Raw genomic sequence first — 23,929 nt, forward strand, 5'->3', positions numbered from 1 at the left:
TAATTGAGAATATGTGGGTGGAGTTATCGTCTGTCAATCAAACGATCGCCAATTCTCATAGACGGTGCAGACACAATTGATGCCTATATCTAGTCCAAACTTCCAACAGTGACATTTCCGTTCAGAACAAAGTAATTTGACTGAAATTTTCAACATTTACTTTTTTTTATCATCTATTTTTGAATTATTATAGCAAGAATGGCCAATTCTTTATAATATAAAACTCTTAAAGTTGCAATTTCATATTTTTAAGTTATATTTTTGAAAAAATATTAAATTAAAGCCTTAAAATAGATGGTATCTATAAACAGTCATACCTTGTTAAAGAATAATCCTATTAATCCTATAATTCACTATTGTCAGTTGAGAAATTGGCAAAAATATCATTTTCAACTTCAAATACAAACGTTTTAAGATAGCTATTCCATGATGGGAATAGAAAAACAAGGGAGGTAATTGTGTTATTATTTCCGGGGTCAAAGTGGAAGAATAATACCTATGATCGTATAATAGTGAGTTGACAACCTTTTGAGCAAAAGACATAGAAATAATTATGTTTTTTGACCTTAGAAAATATGAAATTATTGCTTTAACTAATGTATCTTAAATATTATTATAGCTTAAAGGGAAAATATGCTAAAAAAAAAAACTATCACACGAAACTCCATCTTAAAGACCGTTTAACTTTTTTGTGTAATATGCAATTTATAAGACAGATATAGAGGATAAGATCAAACTCAAAGGTACCGTGCCAGCAGTATTTAAATCATTAATTTCTAAATCAAGCTATATGACCGTCTTTAACTGTGTGACTTTATTAAACATACATTAGGCCTATGCAAGAGCTAAATCTGATTATTGCAAGTCTTTATTTAGGCTTCAGATGTCATAGAAATTATAAATTAGATCTTTATTTACACAACAAGCCCAAAATCAACTCTGTAGGCCCACGGATGGCTTGGATTCGGCTTGGATTTAAACAGGATTTCATTGACTGATTAAATTTTTAAATGGCGTCGTAACCGGAGATTAACCGTTATGTTGACGTCATACTCCCGGAAATTTTACATCGAGGCCAAATGATAGTGTACGAAGCGGGGCCGCATATCAGTCAATTTGATTGAAAGTTCGATATATACGGCCTTGATATTATGTTTAGTGGTGGTTAAAATGAGAGTTTGGATGTAGGTATTTATTATACGCGCTTTTGTCACTTGCGTTTACAGAAAAATTATGGAAATTGATAAACATCGCATCACCCTAGTTGAATTGCAGCCCCATTGGATCACTGTTTCCTATGTGTCTGCTTCGGGAGTTACACGTGTACAGGCCTACCAATTACAGTACAAGAGTACATGGGCGTCGCACATGGGGGGGGGGGGGGGTCTGAATATACTTGGACCCCCCCCCCCCAAAAAAAAAAAAAAAAAAAATTTACATAGTAGGCCCTAACTCTTATTTATTTACAACAATTATTAGGATCAGTTAAGATTCTATCTGTATAAAACAATGTACAAATTAAAACACAAACACTTATGTTTACTTTTTGAAATCCATTTATAATACACAAAATGTACAAAATACTTTAAATATCTATACAACTTTCTTGTAAATGTCAATGTGTATATGTATATAGTATTCTAGTTAACAAGGTGATTGTCAAATATGCATCCTCATAAACTAAAGTTATGTGATCAAGTTTTGTTTCATTTGGGTCCTCCTCATAAAAATTCCCCTACTAAACTCTCTTTGTCGTGTTGTTCATAACTCAAGCGCAACATTTAATATGTTATTTCAATGGGTACTTGTATTATTTTCTCTGTACGGATTCTTGTGGGGCATCCACATTCCTAAATCTTTGTTGTTTCTTTTATCAACAGTATGTTTTTCCGAACTTGGTGAGTTACTGGAACGAAAAGTATGTACAGGCTGCGTACGAGTCTTTTTGTTTGGCGGACCTGGCATATATCCAGAGTTCGGCTTAAAAAAAGTTGAAATGAAAGTACATTAGTGAAGTTACTGGTGTCTATAATGTCATAGATTTGATATTACCAGTCTAGCTATCAGATTGCTCATACTTCAGACATGTTTAGGTGTTTCAGACTGCCTGTCTCTGATATAATGTTTTGGAGAGTAGTATGCAAGGCACCCTAGAATGCTTAGGTCACCCTGAGGTATTTGATCTCGGGGGCACCCTGAGGTATTTGATATCGGGTCACCCTGAGGTATTTGGGCTTACGGCACCCCGAGGTATTGAGCGTACGGCACCCTGAGGTATTTGGCTGCGGCACCAGTAGTATGCAGACCACCCTAGGTTGGTTAGGTCACCCTGAGGTATTTGATCTCGGGGCACCCTGGGGTATTTGAGCTTACGGCACCCTGATGTATTTGAGCTTATGGCACCCTGGGGTATTTGGCTGCGGCACCCTAAGGTATTTGATGTCGGGGGTACTTTGAGGTATTTGGCTGCGGTACTTTGGAAGATGCGGGACTTTGATTGCTGCGGGCAGTTCAGGCGATTTACAAATGATCACGTGACAACTACTTAATTTGAATGATTGATAGAGGTCATCGGTTGTACTTGTTCATATGAATATGGGTTTGAATGGTGTGGTGGTTCGCGAAATGTCTTATTTGTTTTCATTAATTAATTATTTTTTTTTTCATTAATTAATTTTTTTTCATTAATTTTTTTTCAATATTTCTTTTTTATAATTATTTGGGATTTTTTTGTTTTAAAAAAATCTATTTTGATTTATTTTAATTTGGTGAAATTATTTACCGATCTGGTGACAGATTTTAATTTGAGTTTTTAATTTCACGACCGAAATAGGGTTCTTAATTAGAGAAATGAAACGAGGTTTAAATATCCAGCACATACTGGCTAATAGATCTAGATTAATACGTTGGAACTTGAATATTCTCAGATTTAACCAATCAAATAATTGTAGTCATTTTAGTATTAAATAATATGTTAATTAGTATATTAATTGTTTTATATTGATTGAGGTTGTTAAAAAAAAATACAAGCTGTATGTCGTTAAGGTATGAGAAATTTTTTTTTTTAAACTAATTGAAGTCATTATCGTATTAATTAATATATTAATAAGTATATTAATTGTTTTATATTAATTTAGGGTAGTTAAACCCCAATGTTGCTTTTTTATTCTAGCATTCGAAATATATTCAAGAAAAATAAAAGTGGTTAGTTCTTTAGAAACAAGGTTAATATTACATTATGTATTTAACAGATGTTTTTCGGGGTCGAAGGAGAACTTTTGACCGATATACTAAAAAAATACTATGGACCTATCTAATTATGTCAATACCCTCTGTATTCTTTCTATGCCAGTTTTTAATTTGAGTTTTTAGTTTCTATGACTAAAATTGGGTTTTATATACCACCAGTGAAACGAGGTTTAACGTCCATACTGGCTAATAGGGACTAGATTGATATACATGCTTTTTTTTCTTTGTTATTATCGGGACTAAAAAAATATATATCCTGGGTGGCAAAAAATTAAAAGGTATTAGAAATGTTTTTAAAAAGTAAACAGATTACTAGATAATTGTAGTCATTATAGTATCAATTAATATGTTAATTAGTATATTAATTGTTTTGATAAATTAAAGTTAGTTAAACCCCAGCGCACTTCACTAGAATGTTGGTTTTTTATTCTAGCATTTGAAATATATTTACGAAAAATAAAAATAGTTAGTTCTTTTAAAACGAAGCCAACATTGCATAATGTACTTAACAGATGTTTTAATAGATGGGTTTTTTCGGGGATCGTAGGTGAACTTTTGACCGATATACAAAAATACCATGGATCTATTTAAATACGTCAATAACATCTGCATCGCTTCTATCATTATATATTTTTCATTAATTTTTTTTTTCATTAAGTATTTATTTTATATATATATACTATTCAAAAAAAGTAGGGGATATTTGATTTTTAAGTGTTATTAAAGTCACCTAATGAAACTGACGAAGAAACAAATGACAAAATGAAATGAAGTTCACATTCATCGATTTATTCCAAATGATCGTTAGACTAAGTAAGGCACAGACTGACCATTATAAGGGTAAAATGATACCCGGGGTCAAACAGCAAAGTTACCACAGCATCACAACCAAGTCAGTAACGGGTAAATCCTCCTCTGTTTGCCAAACAAGCATTGATCCGACGTGGCATACTCCTAATGAGACGTCTAAGGTCATTTTGGTCCAGATTGTCCCATTCCTGTTGCAACGCAGCAGCAAGTTCTTGGACATTGGCAGGACGTTGTTGACGTTGACGTAACCTCTGTCCAAGCATGTCCCAGAAATGCTCGATGGGGGAGAGGTCGGGACTCAGTGCTGGCCAAGGTAATGTGGTGATGTTCTGTTGTTGGAGGTAACCTGTAACGATCCTGGCCCTGTGACATCTTGCGTTGTCATCCTGGAAGATGAAACAGCGGCCATGACGTCGTGCGAACGGCACAACATGGACTGCCAAGATGTTGTCCCGGTAGTACTGGCCTGTAACACGCCCTGCAACAACATGTAAAGCCGTTCTTCCAGCAACAGTGATGCCTCCCCACACCATAACAGAACCACCCCCAAATCGATCATGTCTGATGACGTTAACGTTTGGAAGCGCTCGTTTCGACGACGTCACACCCTCCTACGTCTGTCCAAAAAATCAACAGTGAACCTTGACTCATCTGAAAACATCACATTGCTCCAGCGTCGATTACCCCAGTGTTGACGATCCCTACACCAACGACGTCTTGCCTGAATGTGATGATCTCTCAAACAAGGGATCACGCGAGGACGTCGGGCGCGAAGGTGACCCCTATGCAGTCGATTCCGAATCGTCTGGCCACTCACTCTCACACCAGTGTCTGTTTGAAGACGAGCGCTGATCTGATTTGCTGTGATGACACGATTTCTCAAGGCCAAGGTACGGATAAATCGATCCTGGGCTTGAGTTGTCGCCCTTGGTCGACCTGAGCGTGGTCTGTCCTGTACAGATTGTGTATCACGGTATCTGGACCATAGCCTGCTTATGACAGACTGAGAAACATTCATCGTCCGCGCCACAACCGCCTGTGTTGTGCCGATCTGTAGCATGCCAAGGGCACGTAACCTTTCATTTTGGGTAAGCCGACGCATATCAAAATTTGTTTTCTGGTCACTAAAACAATTAAACTGATGTTTCCACCCTGGAATTCAATGCCACAATGACTGTAACATTCAAAGTCAGAGTCGTGCAAATCTTGGGTTGGACCCCCATGATGATCCCAAGCATCACCTGCATTCCATGCGGTAGCTATTGGGCGTCACATGTAACTGGAAATGTTTCTTCTGTTAGGTTCTATAGTGACTTTTTTCGTAGTCATTTGCATATTTTAGTATTATGCCCCCAAAATCAAATATCCCCTACTTTTTTTGAATAGTATATATACTTTTTTAAAAAATATATTTTGATTTATTTTAATTTGGTAAAATCATTTACCGATTATTTGTTGGAAATTTGATGGAAAGTTTGCTTCTGTAATCAACTGTTTGAATTTGGAACAATATTTTATCTTATGAAAGTTTTATATTTAATGAAAGGTTTTGATAAAATGTGGTGGTATGATGAATCTGTTTCAATATTTGAATTATGAAAACAGTATGACCAATATGTTCTTTATATAAATGGGTTTTATTTTCGTAACACAGTATTTTAGATATGATTTATATATTATAGCGGTGGTCACTGTTATCTTGTACGGATGACATGTTTTAGCTATCAAATTGCAGCACACGTGTTTATAACCATTCCATTTAATTTAATATCTGTGAGAACTAAAGAAAATGTCTTCTGCGAAGGAAATTTGGGGACTATTAGTTGTGAAATATGTTTTAATCATTAAATTAAAGTCAAGCCTCTTTGAAGTCAAATGATATTCTTGAGAACCAAAGAATATGTCTTTGGTGTAGGAAGGTTTGGTATGTGTTTTATAACCAGTTTCTTAGCTGTGTCAGATGGTTTAGCTATCAAATTACAAGGAAACAACACTTGGGTGTCATTAGACATTCTTGAGAACCAACGAATATGTCTTTGGCGTGGGTAAGCTTGGAATGTGTTTTATAACCAGTGTCTTAGCTGTGTCAGACGGTTTAGCTATCAAATTACAGGGCAACACCACTTTGGGATTATCTGATATTCTTGAGAATTGAAGAATTTGTCTTTTGCGTGAGAAAGTTTGACAGGCGTTTATATTACCTGTACCTTCGCTGTGCCAGATGTTTTAAAAGTTTTTGCTTTATTTTGTGACAATCAATGATTTATTTCGCCAAGTATCAAAATATTTATTTTATTTTGGGAGATGAAATCAAAATATTTTGGACAAAGAAAATTTGATTTTGTTAAAGTAAATCCAACTTAATGAATGATGACACCCACACACACAACCCTCCCAGCACACACATACCCACACACCCACACACACACACAGACAAAAACAAACACACTGCTACACCAACGCACAAATGCTGGCACATCATTTTTATCGTCAAATATAGAGAAATATATCGACGTTTTACAGTCAAATACATTTCCACAAATACATATAAATTTACGGGACGGCACAATGTATGCTGCACCAAACATGTAAAACTTATTTAGAGTGTCTACCGGTGGTATATTCATGTTATAAGGGAGCGAGAATCTTTACCAACTGACCCCAACACAACACATGGCACGAATCATATCGTTTGATATTACCCGTCACAAAATTTACACATGTGTCACTGCTTTGAAATATCTAACCAATCATAGACATGTACCCTGCACGGATTATACGAATTACATGTTATCTTTACATGTATACATTTTCTGTAATTTTGAAATATGTAACCAATCATACATTTTCCTCGCAAATATGGATATATTAACTCAATCAATAAAATCTACAAATTAGTTCAAGTCGACAATTAGTATAATTCAAAAAGTTAGATGTCTTTTAGGACTTACATACGTAATTGATGATGACATGTTGAATATAACTTTGCTTAAACGTAGCATAGTTCGTATCACTAAATCGACTAATGATGATATACACCCCTTCACATACACACGCACAAATATACATACACGCACCCACACACACACACAAACACGCACACCAGTCAACCAAAATATATAGCTTCACACACATCAACCCACATCGCAGTGCACATATTCACACATTATTTGTACATTTCAATCATAAATTAACCTATTCTTACACACAGAATATTCTGAATTTTAATGTATTGATAACTTTAAAAGGCGCTTACGTATACAATCGTTTACGTCCGCAGATGCTATAGATTTGCATTAGTTGCTTACCTTATAAACAGACGACTTTCAATGGTTTGTTTACTCACTGTTTGAGATTTTGACAGTTAGAAAGATCGCCTGGTTTCTTCTTGAGTGATTATAGTAAAACGGTGATATGTCAATGTGAAAATGTTCTGCTAATGATGGATTACCGTCCATATTGAAAGACAGTGCTTCAGATGTTATCGCGGGTATATATTTTGATGGCTTTGTGTTAGAACGTGATAGAAATAGACCTACACATTATTTGGTGGTACTTTTGTAGTCTAGATAATTAAAAGGGATTCCCGATGAATGATTTTTAGTAAAAATACAAAAATGGAAACCACCATTACTGGAACTCCAATGACTTCCAGTTCGAGCGAGGGTTCAATTTAAAAGCCCTGGGAATGGTTTAATTCGATTTATTCTGACAACTTACCTGAGTATTTAAAAGAACTCTTTGATTTCTATGCTCCCCGGCGATCCAACCTTTGTACTTCAAGTGATGGCAGCTTATCGAGGATTCCGAAATGTAATAAGCTTTCTGGTGAATATGTTGTATCTGTCAGTGCAGCTAAGATATGGAATAATGTTCTAAAACCACTTCCATCCAGGGCTTTAAGATTCACTCAAAAACACATTTTTGTGATTTAGTCGTGCACCTTGATCCCGGCCAGATACAAATTATATGATCGATCACGACTATGAACAAGATTGCTGTACCATTTCCGTTACTGTGAAAAGCACAACTCTCGTCAATCACATTTTTTCAGATTTAAGTTACATGTATATCAGAATCATTGGGTTTGATAATTACCACTGTTGTCTCATAAGTGTCTAAGAGGTTTGACTTTATTAAAAACACCCACGTCATAATGGCCAATAGTGTTAAAATATAGATATGCATTTTAAAATCATCTCATTTTTTAAAAAAAAAAAAAAGAAAGACAACTGTTGATAGACCTTTCATGTAAATGGATAAAATGATCTAGATTTCATGATATTTTCATAAATATGGATTTTGTACCACAAATTACTATGACAAATACTCTAATCCAGATATTTCATGCAAACGTGATGTATATCATTAGTACTATTATTGTTCGATGTTAATAGAGCTTCATTACACACGAGTGTTTCTAGGAGCATTCGCAACAAAAACGTTCAAAAACATTTTTTAAATAAATATGCTTTTAAAGGAATCTTAAAGCCCTGGATGGAAGCGGTTTTAGAATATTATTCCATATCTTAGCTGCACTGACAGATAAAACATATTCACCAGAAAGCTTATTACATTTCGGAATCCTTGATAAGCTGCCGGGGAGTTCTTTTAAATACTCAGGTAAGCAGAACATTTTCACATTGACATATCACCGTTTTACTATAATCACTCAAGAAGAAACCATACGATTTTTTTAACTGTCAAAATGTCAAACTGTGAGTAAACAACCCATTGAAAGTCGTCTGTTTATAAGGTAAGCAACTAATGCAAATCTATAGCATCTGAGGACGTAAACGGTTGTATACGTAAGCGCCTTTTAAAGATATCAATACATTAAAATTCAGAATATTCTGTGTGTAAGAATGGGTTAATTTACGATTGAAATGTACAAATAATGTGTGAATATGTGCACTGCGATGTGGGTGGATGTGTGTGCAGCTGTATATTTTGGTTGGCTGGTGTACGTGTTTGTGTGTGTGGGTGGGTGCGTGTGAAGGGGGTGTATGTCATCATTAGTCGATTTGGTGATACGAACTATGCTACGTTTAAGCAAAGATATATTCAACATGTCATCATCAATTGCGTATGTAAGTCCTAAAAGACTTTTAACATTTTGAATTATACTAATTGTCGACTTGAACTAATTTGTAGATTTTATTGATTGAGTTAATATATTCATATTTATGAGAAAAATGTATGATTGGTTACATATTTCAAAATTACAGAACATGTAATTCGTATAATCCGTGCAGGGTACATGTTTATGATTGGTTACATATTTCAAAGCAGTGGCACATGTGTAAATTTTGTGACGGGTAATATCAAACGATATGATTCGTGCCATGTGTTGTGTTGGCGTCAGTTGGTAAGGATTCTCGCTCCCTTATAACATGTATATACCACCGGTAGACACTCTAGATAAGGGTTACATGTTTGGTGCAGCATACATTGTGCCGTCCCGTAAATTTATATGTATTTGTGGAAATGTATTTGACTGTAAAACGTCGATAGAAAAGAAAGCAAAAGTTAGTACATTTTGTTCAAATTAAATTACCTTATCTATATTTGACGATAAAAATGATGAACCAGCATTTGTGCGTTGGTGTAGCAGTGTGTTTGTTTTTGTGTGTGTGTGTGGGGGGGGGGGTATGTGTGTGTGCCTGTGTATGTATGCATGCCGGAGACCCAGTGAGTGTTTGAGCGTGTGTGTGGTGGGAGGGTTGTGTGTGGGTGTGGCAGTCCATGAGGATGGTGGGTGTGTCTTTGTATGTGTGCATGTTGGGGACCGAGTGTGTCTTGAACATGCGTGTGTGCGCGTGTGTGTGTGTGTATGTGTGCATGGGAGAGGTTGAGTATGAATATACAGTCCATATTGACATATTTAAATAGGTCACAGGTATTTTTAGTATATCATTTAAAAGATCACCCACGACACGATAAAAAAACATCTGTTAAAACATCTGTTAAGTACATAATGTAATGTCAGCCTTGTTTTCAAAGAGCTAACCACTTTTGTGTTTACTTAAATATATTTCAAATACTAGAACAGAAACATCCCTAATCAAGTACGTTGTGGTCTTACTAACCTCCATTAATGTAAGGCAATTAATATGCTAATAACATATTATTTAATACAAAATTGGCTATAATTATCTTTTTTTTAAAATAACATTTCTTACACGTTAACGGCAAATCACATATGTTATAGTATGTATTAGATATTTCAAAGCGCTGGGAAATGTGTAAATTTTATGACGGGTATATAATTCGTGCCAAGTATAGGGAAGTACGTGTGTGTTAACATTGAATTACATTCTGACAGTTAACTGTCAAAATGTCAAACTGTGAGTAAACAACCCATCGAAAGTCGTCTGATTATAAGGTAAGCAACTAATGCAAATCTATAGCATCTGAGGACGTAAACGATTGTATACGTAAGCGCCCTTTAAAGATATAAATACATTAAAATTCAGAATATTCTGTGTGTAAGAATAGGTTAATTTACGATTGAAATGTACAAATAATGTGTGAATATGTGCACTGCGATGTGGGTGGGTGTGTGTGCAGCTGTATATTTTGGTTGGCTGGTGTACGTGTTTGTGTGTGTGGGTGGGTGCGTGTGAAGGGGGTGTATGTCATCATTAGTCGATTTGGTGATACGAACTATGCTACGTTTAAGCAAAGATATATTCAACATGTCATCATCAATTACGTATGTAAGTCCTAAAAGACTTTTAACATTTTGAATTATACTAATTGTCGACTTGAACTAATTTGTAGATTTTATTGATTGAGTTAATATATTCATATTTATGAGAAAAATGTATGATTGGTTACATATTTCAAAATTACAGAACATGTAATTCGTATAATCCGTGCAGGGTACATGTTTATGTTTGGTTACATATTTCAAAGCAGTGGCACATGTGTAAATTTTGTGACGGGTAATATCAAACGATATGATTCGTGCCATGTGTTGTGTTGGCGTCAGTTGGTAAGGATTCTCGCTCCCTTATAACATGTATATACCACCGGTAGACACTCTAGATAAGGGTTACATGTTTGGTGCAGCATACATTGTGCCGTCCCGTAAATTTATATGTATTTGTGGAAATGTATTTGACTGTAAAACGTCGATAGAAAAGAAAGCAAAAGTTAGTACATTTTGTTCAAATTAAATTACCTTATCTATATTTGACGATAAAAATGATGAACCAGCATTTGTGCGTTGGTGTAGCAGTGTGTTTGTTTTTGTGTGTGTGTGTGTGTGGGGGGGGGGGTATGTGTGTGTGTGCCTGTGTATGTATGCATGCCGGAGACCCAGTGAGTGTTTGAGCGTGTGTGTGGTGGGAGGGTTGTGTGTGGGTGTGGCAGTCCATGAGGATGGTGGGTGTGTCTTTGTATGTGTGCATGTTGGTGACCGAGTGTGTCTTGAACATGCGTGTGTGCGCGTGTGTGTGTGTATGTGTGCATGGGAGAGGTTGAGTATGAATATACAGTCCATATTGACATATTTAAATAGGTCACAGGTATTTTTAGTATATCATTTAAAAGATCACCCACGACACGATAAAAAAAACATCTGTTAAAACATCTGTTAAGTACATAATGTAATGTCAGCCTTGTTTTCAAAGAGCTAACCACTTTTGTGTTTACTTAAATATATTTCAAATACTAGAACAGAAACATCCCTATTCATGTACGTTGTGGTCTTACTAACCTCCATTAATGTAAGGCAATTAATATGCTAATAACATATTATTTAATACAAAATTGGCTATAATTATCTTTTTTTTAAAATAACATTTCTTACACGTTAACGGCAAATCACATATGTTATAGTATGTATTAGATATTTCAAAGCGCTGGGAAATGTGTAAATTTTATGACGGGTATATAATTCGTGCCAAGTATAGGGAAGTACGTGTGTGTTAACATTGAATTACATTCTGACAGTTAACTGTCAAAATGTCAAACTGTGAGTAAACAACCCATCGAAAGTCGTCTGATTATAAGGTAAGCAACTAATGCAAATCTATAGCATCTGAGGACGTAAACGATTGTATACGTAAGCGCCCTTTAAAGATATAAATACATTAAAATTCAGAATATTCTGTGTGTAAGAATAGGTTAATTTACGATTGAAATGTACAAATAATGTGTGAATATGTGCACTGCGATGTGGGTGGATGTGTGTGGAGCTGTATATTTTGGTTAGCTGGTGTGCGTGTGTGTGGGTTGGTGCGTGTATGTGTGTGTGTGTGTGTGAGGGGGGGGGGGTGTCATCATTTATTAAGTTGGATTTACTTTAACAAAATCAAATTTTCTGTGTCCAAAATATTTTGTCAACAAGTAAAATTTCATCTCCCAAAATAAAATAAATACTTTGATTAGATTAATAAATGGCAAAAATAAATCATTGATTGTCACAAAATAAAGCAAAAACTTTGAAAACATTTAAAACATCTGGCACAGCGAAGGCACGGGTAATATAAACGCCTGTCAAACTTTTCTATGCAAAAGACACATTCTTCAATTCTCAAGAATATCAGATGACTCCAAAGTGGTTTGCCTTGTAATTTGATAGCTAAACCATCTGGCACAGCTCAGACACTGGTTATAAAACACATTCCAAATCGGTAAAAAGTTCACCTATTAAAATATCTGTTAAGTACATTATACAATGTTGGCTTTGTTTTAAAAGAACTAACCATTTTTATTTTTCGTAAATATATTTCAAATGCTAGAAATAAATGAAATGAAATGGGGTTTAACGTCCTACTGTTCTGCCCCTATGCTGGGCTAATGAAGACGGGTCAAATGCTAGAATAAAAAAAAAAAAAAAAAACATTCTTAGTGAACTAACTTCAATTAATCAAAACAATTAATATACTAATTAACAGATACTATAATGACTACAGTTATCTAGTAATCTGTTTTCTTTTTAAAAACATTTCTAATACCTTAACTATCTACAGTTTTTTTTTTAATTTTTTGCTTCTCAGGAAAAAAAACCCAAAACCAAATCCTATTTGGTAAAGTATGATCTACCCTTATTGACATCTCTGTTCCTCCCGCTCTATTTTTAGATTTTGATTGGTTAAATCTGAGAATATTCAAGTTAGGAAATATAACAGACGTACTCTATTCTGTCGCACACGACTTTAATCAGCTAGAAGTAAAGATATATATATTTTTAGTCCCGATAATAAGAAAGAAAAAAGCGTGTATATCAATCTAGTCCTTATTACCCAGTATGGACGTTAAACCTCGTTTCACTAGTGGTATATAAAACCCAATTTTAGTCATAAAAACTAAAAACTCAAATTAAAAACTGGCATAGAAAGAATACAGAGGGTATTGACATAATCAAATAGGTCCATAGTTTTTTAGTATTTTAGTATATCGGTCAAAAGTTCACCTACGACCCCGAAAAACATCTGTTAAATACATAATGTAATATTAACCTTGTTTCTAAAGAACTAACCACTTTTTTTTTTCTTGAATATATTTCGAATGCTAGAATAAAAAGCAGCATTCTTAGTGAACTAACCTAAATTAATATAAAACAGTTAATATACTAATTAACATATTAATTAATACGATAATGACTACAATTATTTTTTAAAAAAAAAACAACATTTCTCATACTTTAACGACATTCAGCTTGTATTTTTTTTAACAATTACGCGAGTTTAATTAACCTCAATCAATATAAAACAATTAATTTCCTAATTAACATATTACTTAATACTACAAATGACTACAATTATTTGATTGGTTAAATCTGGGAATATTCAAGTTCCAAAATAGTAATCAGTCCCTATTAGCCAGTATGTGCTGGATAGTTAAACCTCGTTTCATTTCTCTTATATAAAACCCTATTTCAGTCGTGAAATTCAAAAACTCAAATATGCCACCAGATCGGTAAATGATTTCACCAAATTAAAATAAATCAAAATAATTTAAAAATAAAAACAAATAAAAAAAAGAAATATTGAAAAAAAAATAATAAAAAAAACTAATTAATAAAAAAAACTAATTAATGAAAAAAAAAATTAATTATTGAAAAAAATAAATTAATTATTGAAAAAAATAATTATTGAAAAAAATAATTATTGAAAAAAATAATTAATGAAAAAAAATTATGAATAATTCATGAAAAAGAATTCATGAAAAAAAAAAGTAATTAGATTATGAATAATTAGATTATAGATAATTAACTTAATTATAAATAATCAACTAAATGAGGAAATAACAAAACTAAATGAACAAATACAATTAACTATAATTAGAATTTAAGACGTGTTGGTCTTTGGGGTGGTGTGACGACAAAAAAACACGCGGCGTCGTGGCGACGCGGGGTCGTGGCGACGCGGGGTCCATGCGCGGTACAAATAAAACATTTCGCGAACCCCCACACCATTCAAACTCATATTCATATGAACAAGTACAACCGATGACCTCTATCAATCATTCAAATTACGTATTTGTCACATGATCATTTGTAAATCGCCTGAACTGCCGCAACCGTCAAAGGCCCGCATCCTCCAAAGTACCGCAGCCAAATACCTCAAATAATTCAAATTCTGTCTCATCATTTGTTTCAAGCTTGATTAAAAACGACCATATTATTCCACAGTACTTTTATATTGGAGATAGAAAAAATCAAATAATACATAGTAAACTGAGATTAGGCCGCAGCGATTTAAATGGTCATAAGTTTTTGAGACTTTTAACGGATAACACCGCCTGCGCGTGTGGTCACCATTTTGAAGATTGTTATCATTATCTACTAGTATGCTCCTTGCATTCGGGTGCCCGAGGTCAAACTATTGGTTTACTAAAGCAGCAATTTCAAGATATTAGTATTTTTTTAAATGGTGGGGGGGTTGGATGGCTGAATGGTTAGCGTGCGCGCGCTGTATCATAAAGTCTGTCATTGAGTCGACTGGCGTGGTTTCGAATCCCCGGGTCCTCCGGTTTCCTCCCACTGCTAAAGACCCCTACGCGCAAGCGAATTATTGAAATAAAATTAAAAACCATATGTTAGTCCCGAAATGACCTAGTTTGTGTCGAGTGGACGTTAAACCCCATTTCTCTCTCTCTCCCTCTCTCTCTCTCTCTCTCTCTCTTTAAATGGTCAGATTGTCCTCTCAGTTGATCAAAATCAGTTCATTTTTAACTCTGTTCATAATTTCTTAAAATTGTCAAAACGTTTCTAACGTCCAAATCATCCCGTCTGTTATTAATTTATTTACTCTATACAATATACCAAATAATACTTCACGATTAGATACGTCTTATATAGAGGGGAGGGGGTTTGCAACACTACTACATTAGTACCATGTTAATATAAAGTAACGGAACGGACAACATATGTATAAATGTTTATTTTATATTTAAATCTCAAATAATTTTATATTTTGTATTTTTATATGTTCTTGTTGTATATATGGATGTTCTGTATGTACATAAATTAAACTTACTTTTGTAAATTCTGGAGAGGAGTCAACATAGGCCCAGCCTGTTCTCCAATCCATTTTCGAATGAAATAAAATGTTGTTTACAAAAAAAAATACCTCAAAGTACCCCCGACATCAAATACCTTAGGGTGCCGCTGCCAAATACCTCAGGTTGCCGTAAGCTCAAATACCCCAGTGTGCCATAAGCTCAAATACCTCAGGGTGCCCCGAGATCAAATACCTCAGGGTGCCCTAACCACCCTAGGGTGCCCTACATACTATTTTGGGGTTATAACAGTCTGTCTAATTTGTATTTGTTTTGAAATATTACCACATAATCTAATTGCATATACTTTAGTTGTATTAAGGTAAGCGTTCTAGTTTTGAAAGGGTCTCTGAAAAAAGGGTCGTATAAGTATGCAAAACAAATGCCAAAATATGAAGAAACAGCTTATTTACAAATAGCCCGAGAATGTTAAGTCTAAATATTAAGCCATTTGAAAATGACGCCAAAATAGTGCTTGACTCTAACAGACCTGTAAACTTTTTCAAATGGCGATTAAGACAAAGTAGCAAAAGTTTCAAATACAATTTCTCGCTGGAAATCAATATGCATTTGACATAGAATTAGCCAGTTTGATTTACCTCATATGATTGTACTGGTACCAACAAAACACCATCACTTGTAGTATAAACACCTTTAGGACGTTGATTCAATTGATAAATATCGTTCTGTTGATGATCTGTAACACGAGCTGTAGTAACGTTATGATGAGTTACATTGTCCTCTATGTTACGCTCACTTCTCCTATTTGATGCTTTATATTCAGCATTGTGCATCCTTTTATTTCTGGCATACTGTGATTGACCAACACTTCCTCTACAACACTGACATAAGCCACCTCTGGCACCACTACCTGCCGGATAAACGGTTGTTCCCCATGGTTTACTATAAATGGAAAAACCATAAACTATCATTTGTTTGTAATTGGACATACGTGGTTTCGTTAAATGGTGTACAGTATTTCCTTGGCATATTGTACATTTCACCACTGAGCAGCTATTAATTTAACTGCTATTTAGATATATATATATATATATCAATAGATGTATGAAGTTAAAACCGTAGTAGTGTTAATATAGAAAAAAATAACGGTTAAAAAGCTCAGGCGAAACATGTAGACAATTAAACAATAGTATACTTTCTTTAGGCATTTTTAACCTTTATTTTTTCTATATTGCTTTAAAAAGTCGTATACGTGTAGTCAGTATGCTGCACGAAACCCGCCAGGGAGTTCTATGTTTGATTTCATAGGCTTGATGTATACTTACCAACAGCAATACCATAAAAGACCAGCAATACAAGCTAATGTTAATAAGCTAAATAAAAAACCCAGTAATATCAACAACCATTCTGGAGCTTAAAAATAAAAATATGTCCAATCAAAATAAATATATTTTCATCTTAACACGGTTCGAAGGAGAAAAACAATCTTATGATTCTGCTGTTGATCCTCATAATTGTATTTATTTATTTATTTGATGTGACGTGGAACTTTAAGTGAATGTGAATGATATTATACCTTTGCATTAGGTTAAAACACTGTCTGAAAACAATGAAATAATGCCAGAATGAATATTAAATGTAAAATCGCGTTACTTTGTGGTTAATCGCATAAACAAGTACAATTTACCAAATGATGTATAAAAAGTGTTATTTGTTTCAATCACTGTACAAGATGGCAAGGATCCCCAACCCGAAGTGCTGTCGCAGCTAACAACAGATGATCCAGACATCTTGAAACCTGATGAACATTGAAACTCCACCGTCGTGTTGGATACAGATGTTGATTTGCCATTAGTCAGCGCTGGAGGAGTATCACATGCAGACATCTCTATAGATAAAGTAAAGTAAATTTCTGAAGAGGTAAATTACGGCAAGTTCTGAAAATAAAGCAAAACATTATTGGAAATCGAACGGGGGTGAGTTTCTGGGCCAGTCGTAAAATGACTCTAATACTTTGGACCTTACATTTTGACAAATGATATGGACCTTTGAAATTGGAATGATGCTAATATTCCCCGTACATATATTAATTTCAATAATCTCAGGTAGACTAAATACGTTCACTTAATTTTGACAGTAGTCAGAATCATCGTGGAATCATAATTTACAGAATATAGCAAACTATGCTAAAATAACTTTTCTATGAGAAATGTCATGAGGTGTTTAGACCATAGTCTGTCTCCTTTATACCAACCTTTACTATTTGTAGTTATCTGAAGCGATCTTTTGAAATCAGATTTCAGAACTCGAAATCGTGAGGCAAAAGGCGATGGCTAGCATCAGTTGTTGTTACGAATTTAAAAATGCAAGTAATAAATCTGAACAAATATGATTCCTTAAGTAAGCAAAACGTTTGAGTACTTACATGTAAAAAGGTTTAGTTAAAAGTGATAGTACTTCTGATTATCTTTTTTATGTTTTGAAGACTATCAAATTTCTTTTTTCAATTGAGTCAAGTAAATATCGAAGGATTATATTTATCGTCAGTACATATATATCCACCTTAATACAATACAATACTAACCAGCCAAACGTAGTAACTGAACTATTCTCTTTATTAACTGTCACGTTTTTTATCGTATGTACAACGAATAATATATATTTGATTTGTATTATGTGCAGAAGTTTTGTTCAGGGAATGTAACTTAGTAAAATTCCTATGAAACAACATAAACACTCTTATCGTCTAACTTATAATATAAATAAACATAATACAACGCAAATATTCATGCGTTTTACATACACAAACAACACTATTTATCAAGTTAACTAATTTTAAAATCGAACATAACTTATAGAAATGTTTAAATTTCAGTGGCTAGGTGGGTAAGACGCTGGTTCGCTACCCTGGAGGGCGGGTGTTCGATCCTTGCATTGGCCGAGAAAGTTCATCCAGATTTTCCGGCGTGGTTCCCCCTTGTCCGTGATGCAGGACGGAGGGCCTGACAAGGACAGTTGTCTAGTCGTTCGGATGGGACGAAAAACCGAGGTCCCGTGTACACATTGGCGATATGTATTACGTAATTATAGTTAACACGCATTAATGCACTGTCCATATTATAATTAGTATTACAGCATATTTATACTGCGCCATTTCATATAACGTGTTTAGGGGCACTTTAAAAAGTGACAATGTAATCATAAAAAAAACAAGATGGACATGTTAACAGTTGTATACAGAGCCAGATAAAAGCTTGTTTAAATAAATGTGTTTTTAAAAGTTTTTTTTTTTTTGTCAAAAGAATATAGAAATTTTCAACATCTTAAACTAAATGGTGGATTATTTTTAAAAACAGGGGCTTGAAAACTAAAAGAGCGCTAACCATAAGAGACTAGGTGAACAGTTTCGTATGTGCAATTTAACATTCATTTCTTATCAAATATTATTCCTAGAAGCTAGTATATATGTTCTATTTTCTACTGTAAGTTTAGTCTGGTGATCGGCTCGCCCTAGCGATGCCTACCTCGTTATTGTGACACTCGTTTATTAAAAGTACAATTTTAACTAGTTATCTAATTATCGTAGTTAGTGTGTGTGTGTGAGAGAGAGAGAGAGAGAGAGAGAGAGAGAAATGGGGGTTTAACGTCCACTCGACACAAACTAGGTCATTTCGGGACTAACATGGTTCATTTTTATTTCAATATTTCAATAATTCGCTTCCGCGTAGGGGTCTTTAGCAGTGAGAGGAAACCGGAGGACCCGGAGAAAACCCACGAGGTTGGACAGGCGACCTTATTCCTTGTCAGGTACAACTGGGGAATCGAAACCACGCCAGTTGACCCAATGACAGACCTAATGATACAACGCGCACGTGTTAACCCTTCAGCCATCCAACCCCCCCGTGTTGAAATAAGCTACAACACCCATAAAACAGCACTACAACAGCTTTATAAGCTGTGTAATGTAACAGCAAGATGGAACTATGTCCTACAAAACATACCAGTATCACGTCTGATACTCATAATGTCTATGGGCGAATTACTTAAAACTTTATCAGAGAGATATGTTAAACATTCATTATGCAAGAGCTAAATCTGCCTACTGCAGGACTTTCTTTAGGCCTGAAATATTTTCTAAATTATTAATTAGAAATTAATTAACTGATCCAGGCCATAATCAACTCTTGATGGCATCGGATTTCTCCGATATTAAATAGATTAGAACGGTTTAGCCATATTTTAATTTAATTTAAAAATGGAGGAGCGAGACTTAGCTTCGAACAACCAGTACGTTGGTTGCAAGTATTGCACTCGTCTTGTCAAACCTTCAGCTTTGTCAAATGTTAATATCTTCGCTCGCAATAAAGTAATTGGAATGAAATTTTCAAATTATTCATTTTACATTATCTATTTTCGAACTATTATAGCAAGAATGGCTAGCTCTTTATCTAAATCTTGCATAATGTATATAAGCTAAATAATTTCAGAATGTAATGTTGAAACCAACAGATAACAATGGGGTTTACTGGCTCCTGGAAAAAGACCTATTGGAAGTACACACTGTGGGCATAGACAGATGATGAAAGAAAGTATCCTGGATTATTTTTAAAACTTTTCAAAAGAGACAACAATTTATTTTTTGAACGACAATATTGTAGATAAATATACACGTTAACTGTAATTTAAACACCAATGGCGAATGTTACGATACGAGAAAAATAAGGAAGCCACAATTCTATTATTTACAGACGAAGGAGATGAATTATGTGAATCTGATATTTTTCTATGAAGTATAATATTGTATACCATATTCACGAATAATGAGTAAGAGCATAAACGAATTGACCATTCAGACAATTATTAGAATTAATATCAATTCCTTTGCCACTTTGACTTTATCGTGACCCGTTTCACACCGGTAAATGTAATAGAGTTAGGGTGCCCCGTGCAGCGAAAAGTTTCTCTACTGAAAGTTGAACTCGACACAGCGAATGTGCAAGCTTCAGTGGCTTGTCAAGTGATTTCTGGCTAGTCACGCAGTACGATAACACTCGTATGAGTCTATAAATAGCCATCGCACGTGAAATTCTCTACACATCTATCAACTATTACCGCCGTAAAAAAAAATCTATTTGGCGATTCTGAATAGCAGTAATATTTAACCTTTTGATTATTACAACAGCTTTAGAAATTACGTTCGTTTTATTTTTAAATTGCTTCATCATCAACTATACCGTTAGCAGCGGAATCTTTTGGTTTAGTACAAATAATATCTCTGAAACACTCAGGTTAGGCAAGAACATGATACTAGTTTTGATTATCCCAGCCAGTCAATCAGGCGGAAAATGGTTGGTAGACTGGTTAAGCGAGACTAATTTCAAAACAAGATCACGTAACCTATTTTTTTAACTCAAAAGTGCCCGGATGTTATGGCCGTAACCAATGATGCCTATACTAACTAGACCGCGTACAGACGCTAAACTGGTGGAGAACGGCTTCTGACATCCAGTGGTGGGTGAAACGGGACCCGACTAAACACCGGAATTCATTTACAATCACCGGAATTCACATATAATCTCTGGATTTCACTTCGAAAACCCCCGATTCTTCCCACAAAACTAATTTATTTTAAATGCATAATACATTATAATATAACGAATAACCATTTCGATCTCTCCACAGGCCAGATGAAGGCGCCGTAGGTGTATTTATTTGAACGACTACCGGAATTCATTTCAAAACATATGCATCATGATTATGATAACAACACAAAGAAACTGTTGACTGTGGAAACACAAAACAACAATTACGTTGAGTTTAAGAAGCCTCACTGCTTTGGGCCCAAATCGGAAGTTCATGAGAGATAACTCGTTTATGTGATTTTTGTTGACAAGAAACTATGTATACTTTGGTTGCAATTCGTTGTAATGTATTGTAATTAGTGATTGATTACTAGTTTATTAAAACTGTAATTATATGCATGAAACATATTATGGTATATATAGTGCAATAAACAATTCAATATTATAGCTATATTTCTTTATTTTGCAAATAGTGTCGATTGTCACTTTCGGTCATCGACAATGACAATATTTAAATTTAATATGATTTGTAAATCCGATATTTTGATCATTAAACTGCAGAGGAGCAGATCGGCAAAAATTAGTGTTGGGGACAGTCCATGCGCGGGCGACTATTGGTAAAGAGGGGGGTTGGGGGTCCTCCCCCGAAATTTTTTGAAAACTAGACTCTCTAAAACGCACTCTGTGGGTATTTTCAGGATCATTTTCTGGCAAACAATTCTAATCCCTGAGGCAGCAAATGATACGAAATCTAATCTAAAGACAAATCTTCAAGCCACTGTTCACGATTTATTCTCTCATGTACACTACAAGAACTAGAAATATTTACACTACTGAGATTCCAGCTCCGGCTCCATTCCCAGTAGTGTTCGATCCCAATAATAATTTAAAGACTATTTTCTTTAGAAATTTGTAAGTGTTCATACAGAGGCTGGAAGCAAGTTGTTCGGGTTCGTTTGTGAAATAAAAGGACCGACTATATAATCGAACGCCGCTGGCGTGAGCTGCTAGAGGTGGGGATTGAGCTTTTACAATTTTTTGAATTTTTGTTACAAAATGGTGTCTAAATATGCATTCTCAGCGATTCTGAGGAGTTTTTACCAATAACAAAATAGTTCAGAGAGCAATTTTTTAATAGAAAAAAACATTTAATAAAGTGTTTAATAAATTTAAAACTAAAGAACAGTAGGCCTACACTTATATCCACTCTGCCCATTTCTTTTCCCTTTGTCTTCTTTCTGGACGGCCCATGACAGGTTTTAAAAAATGTCTTTTCCGATAAATTTCCTATATTTCTAAACCATCTTCAAAACAGCAAAAACAGTTCACTTACTTGTAATAATAAGTACACGATTCTTGGCTCGGCTTACTGTACTTCAAAAAATAGAGGGTTTGAGTCTTAAATTTTAGATTTAATTGCCTATATTCCACACGGAGAGATAGAAACCAGTTTATTTAGTATGGTAGCAAATATAGCAATGAAGGGTTCCCCTGATATACAAACTAAGGGCCTGGTTACATGGAGAGGGCTAACCCGGATGGGCGAATCGTCGTCTCTAAACGGGTGGCCTCGGGTATGACCTCATTGCAATGCAACCAAATGAAAAAATAAAAGACTGTTTATATCTAAACCAGGCTAGCCCGCTTAACCGGGGCACCCGTTTATGAAACCGGGAAGCCCGGCAAAACGAGCCAGCCCTTCTTTCATATAAACAAAATTGTGTGTTTCACGCAGGTCGGGCGCATGCGCATAGGAGATATTTTCATCTCGGTTCCAATCTTAACCAAACTTTTCATCACTGGCGCATGCGCACGGCACTATTACAATAAACATGGCGACAAACAAACAAAAGCGAAAGTTGTCAAACGGGGATTGTTTAACATCTAACAAGGCAGGGCGTTTTGTTTGGTCACAAGATATGACAAAATCACTAATTGACAGCCTTACTGACTATAAGGTACAGATGGACTACGAAGGGAAAGATTTCAACGCAGACAAACCACAGCAATACGAAAGTTTGAGAAAATCAATGACTGATTTGTTTCCTGAGAACGAATATCAGGCATTTGGACCCCCGATTTGCCGCATCCAAATGTATCAGATGACATTGATGTCAATGTAACATTTGAAAGTAAGCCGACAGAATTGAAAAATAAAATTAAAGTTGGCTATAACAGAATCATGGAGAAAGTAAAAGAAATTAGACAAAGTTTTAATTCGGTTGTTGAGAAGGGTACTCGATTTGGAAGTGGCAGAATAGAAATTGAGTATTACGATGTTTTAGCCAAAATTTACAAAGGTTCGCCATCTGCAGAGTCATTAACCTGTGGAATTGATACCGATGCTACCGAGGAAGACATATTCCAGTTGTTTGGAAATACTGGCCAAAATAGATCAGATGATGATGCTGGTACAATAAATTTAGAAGATGTATCCTTGAGTAGCACAAGTAGTGTTACCTCCTTTGTTAAATCAAAAATACCCGAAAATATTGTTCCAAAGCTTATTGATGACAAGAGGCGACATATGGTGCGCAGATTGTCTGCTGCACAACGAGACAGTCTATTACTGCAGCAAAGTAAATAAGATATGTCAGGAAGAAGGGATTTGATAAATGTCAAAAGGGAATCATCGACTGCCCCAGTTAATGCCTTTGAAAAATTAACTGAAGGCTTCCTTACTATAGGCAGAGGCTGTAGGAATATTAGCCCAGTCAATGGTATAAGACATGGTATGGAATCATGGGGCTCACAATTTTACACCCGATAATCGAAACAACCCATCGCACCATAACTCTAGCAGCAGAAACTCA

At 35.0% G+C, this 23,929-nt stretch overlaps 1 long non-coding RNA gene across 1 annotated transcript; it reads right to left on the reverse strand.

The window, feature by feature from the left end:
* Window positions 1–1,628: 1,628 nt before the first annotated feature.
* LOC126828443 (uncharacterized) lies at window positions 1,629–17,544 on the reverse strand. Its single transcript, XR_007683069.2, has 4 exons — window positions 17,222–17,544; window positions 16,860–16,947; window positions 16,173–16,476; window positions 1,629–1,980 (listed from the first exon to the last, which is right to left on the reverse strand). It is a non-coding gene; the product is annotated as an uncharacterized LOC126828443 (long non-coding RNA).
* Between the last annotated feature and the right edge of the window lie 6,385 nt (window positions 17,545–23,929).

The sequence above is a fragment of the Patella vulgata genome, chromosome 7 (assembly GCF_932274485.2).
Source record: "Patella vulgata chromosome 7, xgPatVulg1.2, whole genome shotgun sequence".
In the NCBI taxonomy this organism is placed as follows: Eukaryota; Metazoa; Mollusca; class Gastropoda; family Patellidae; genus Patella; species Patella vulgata.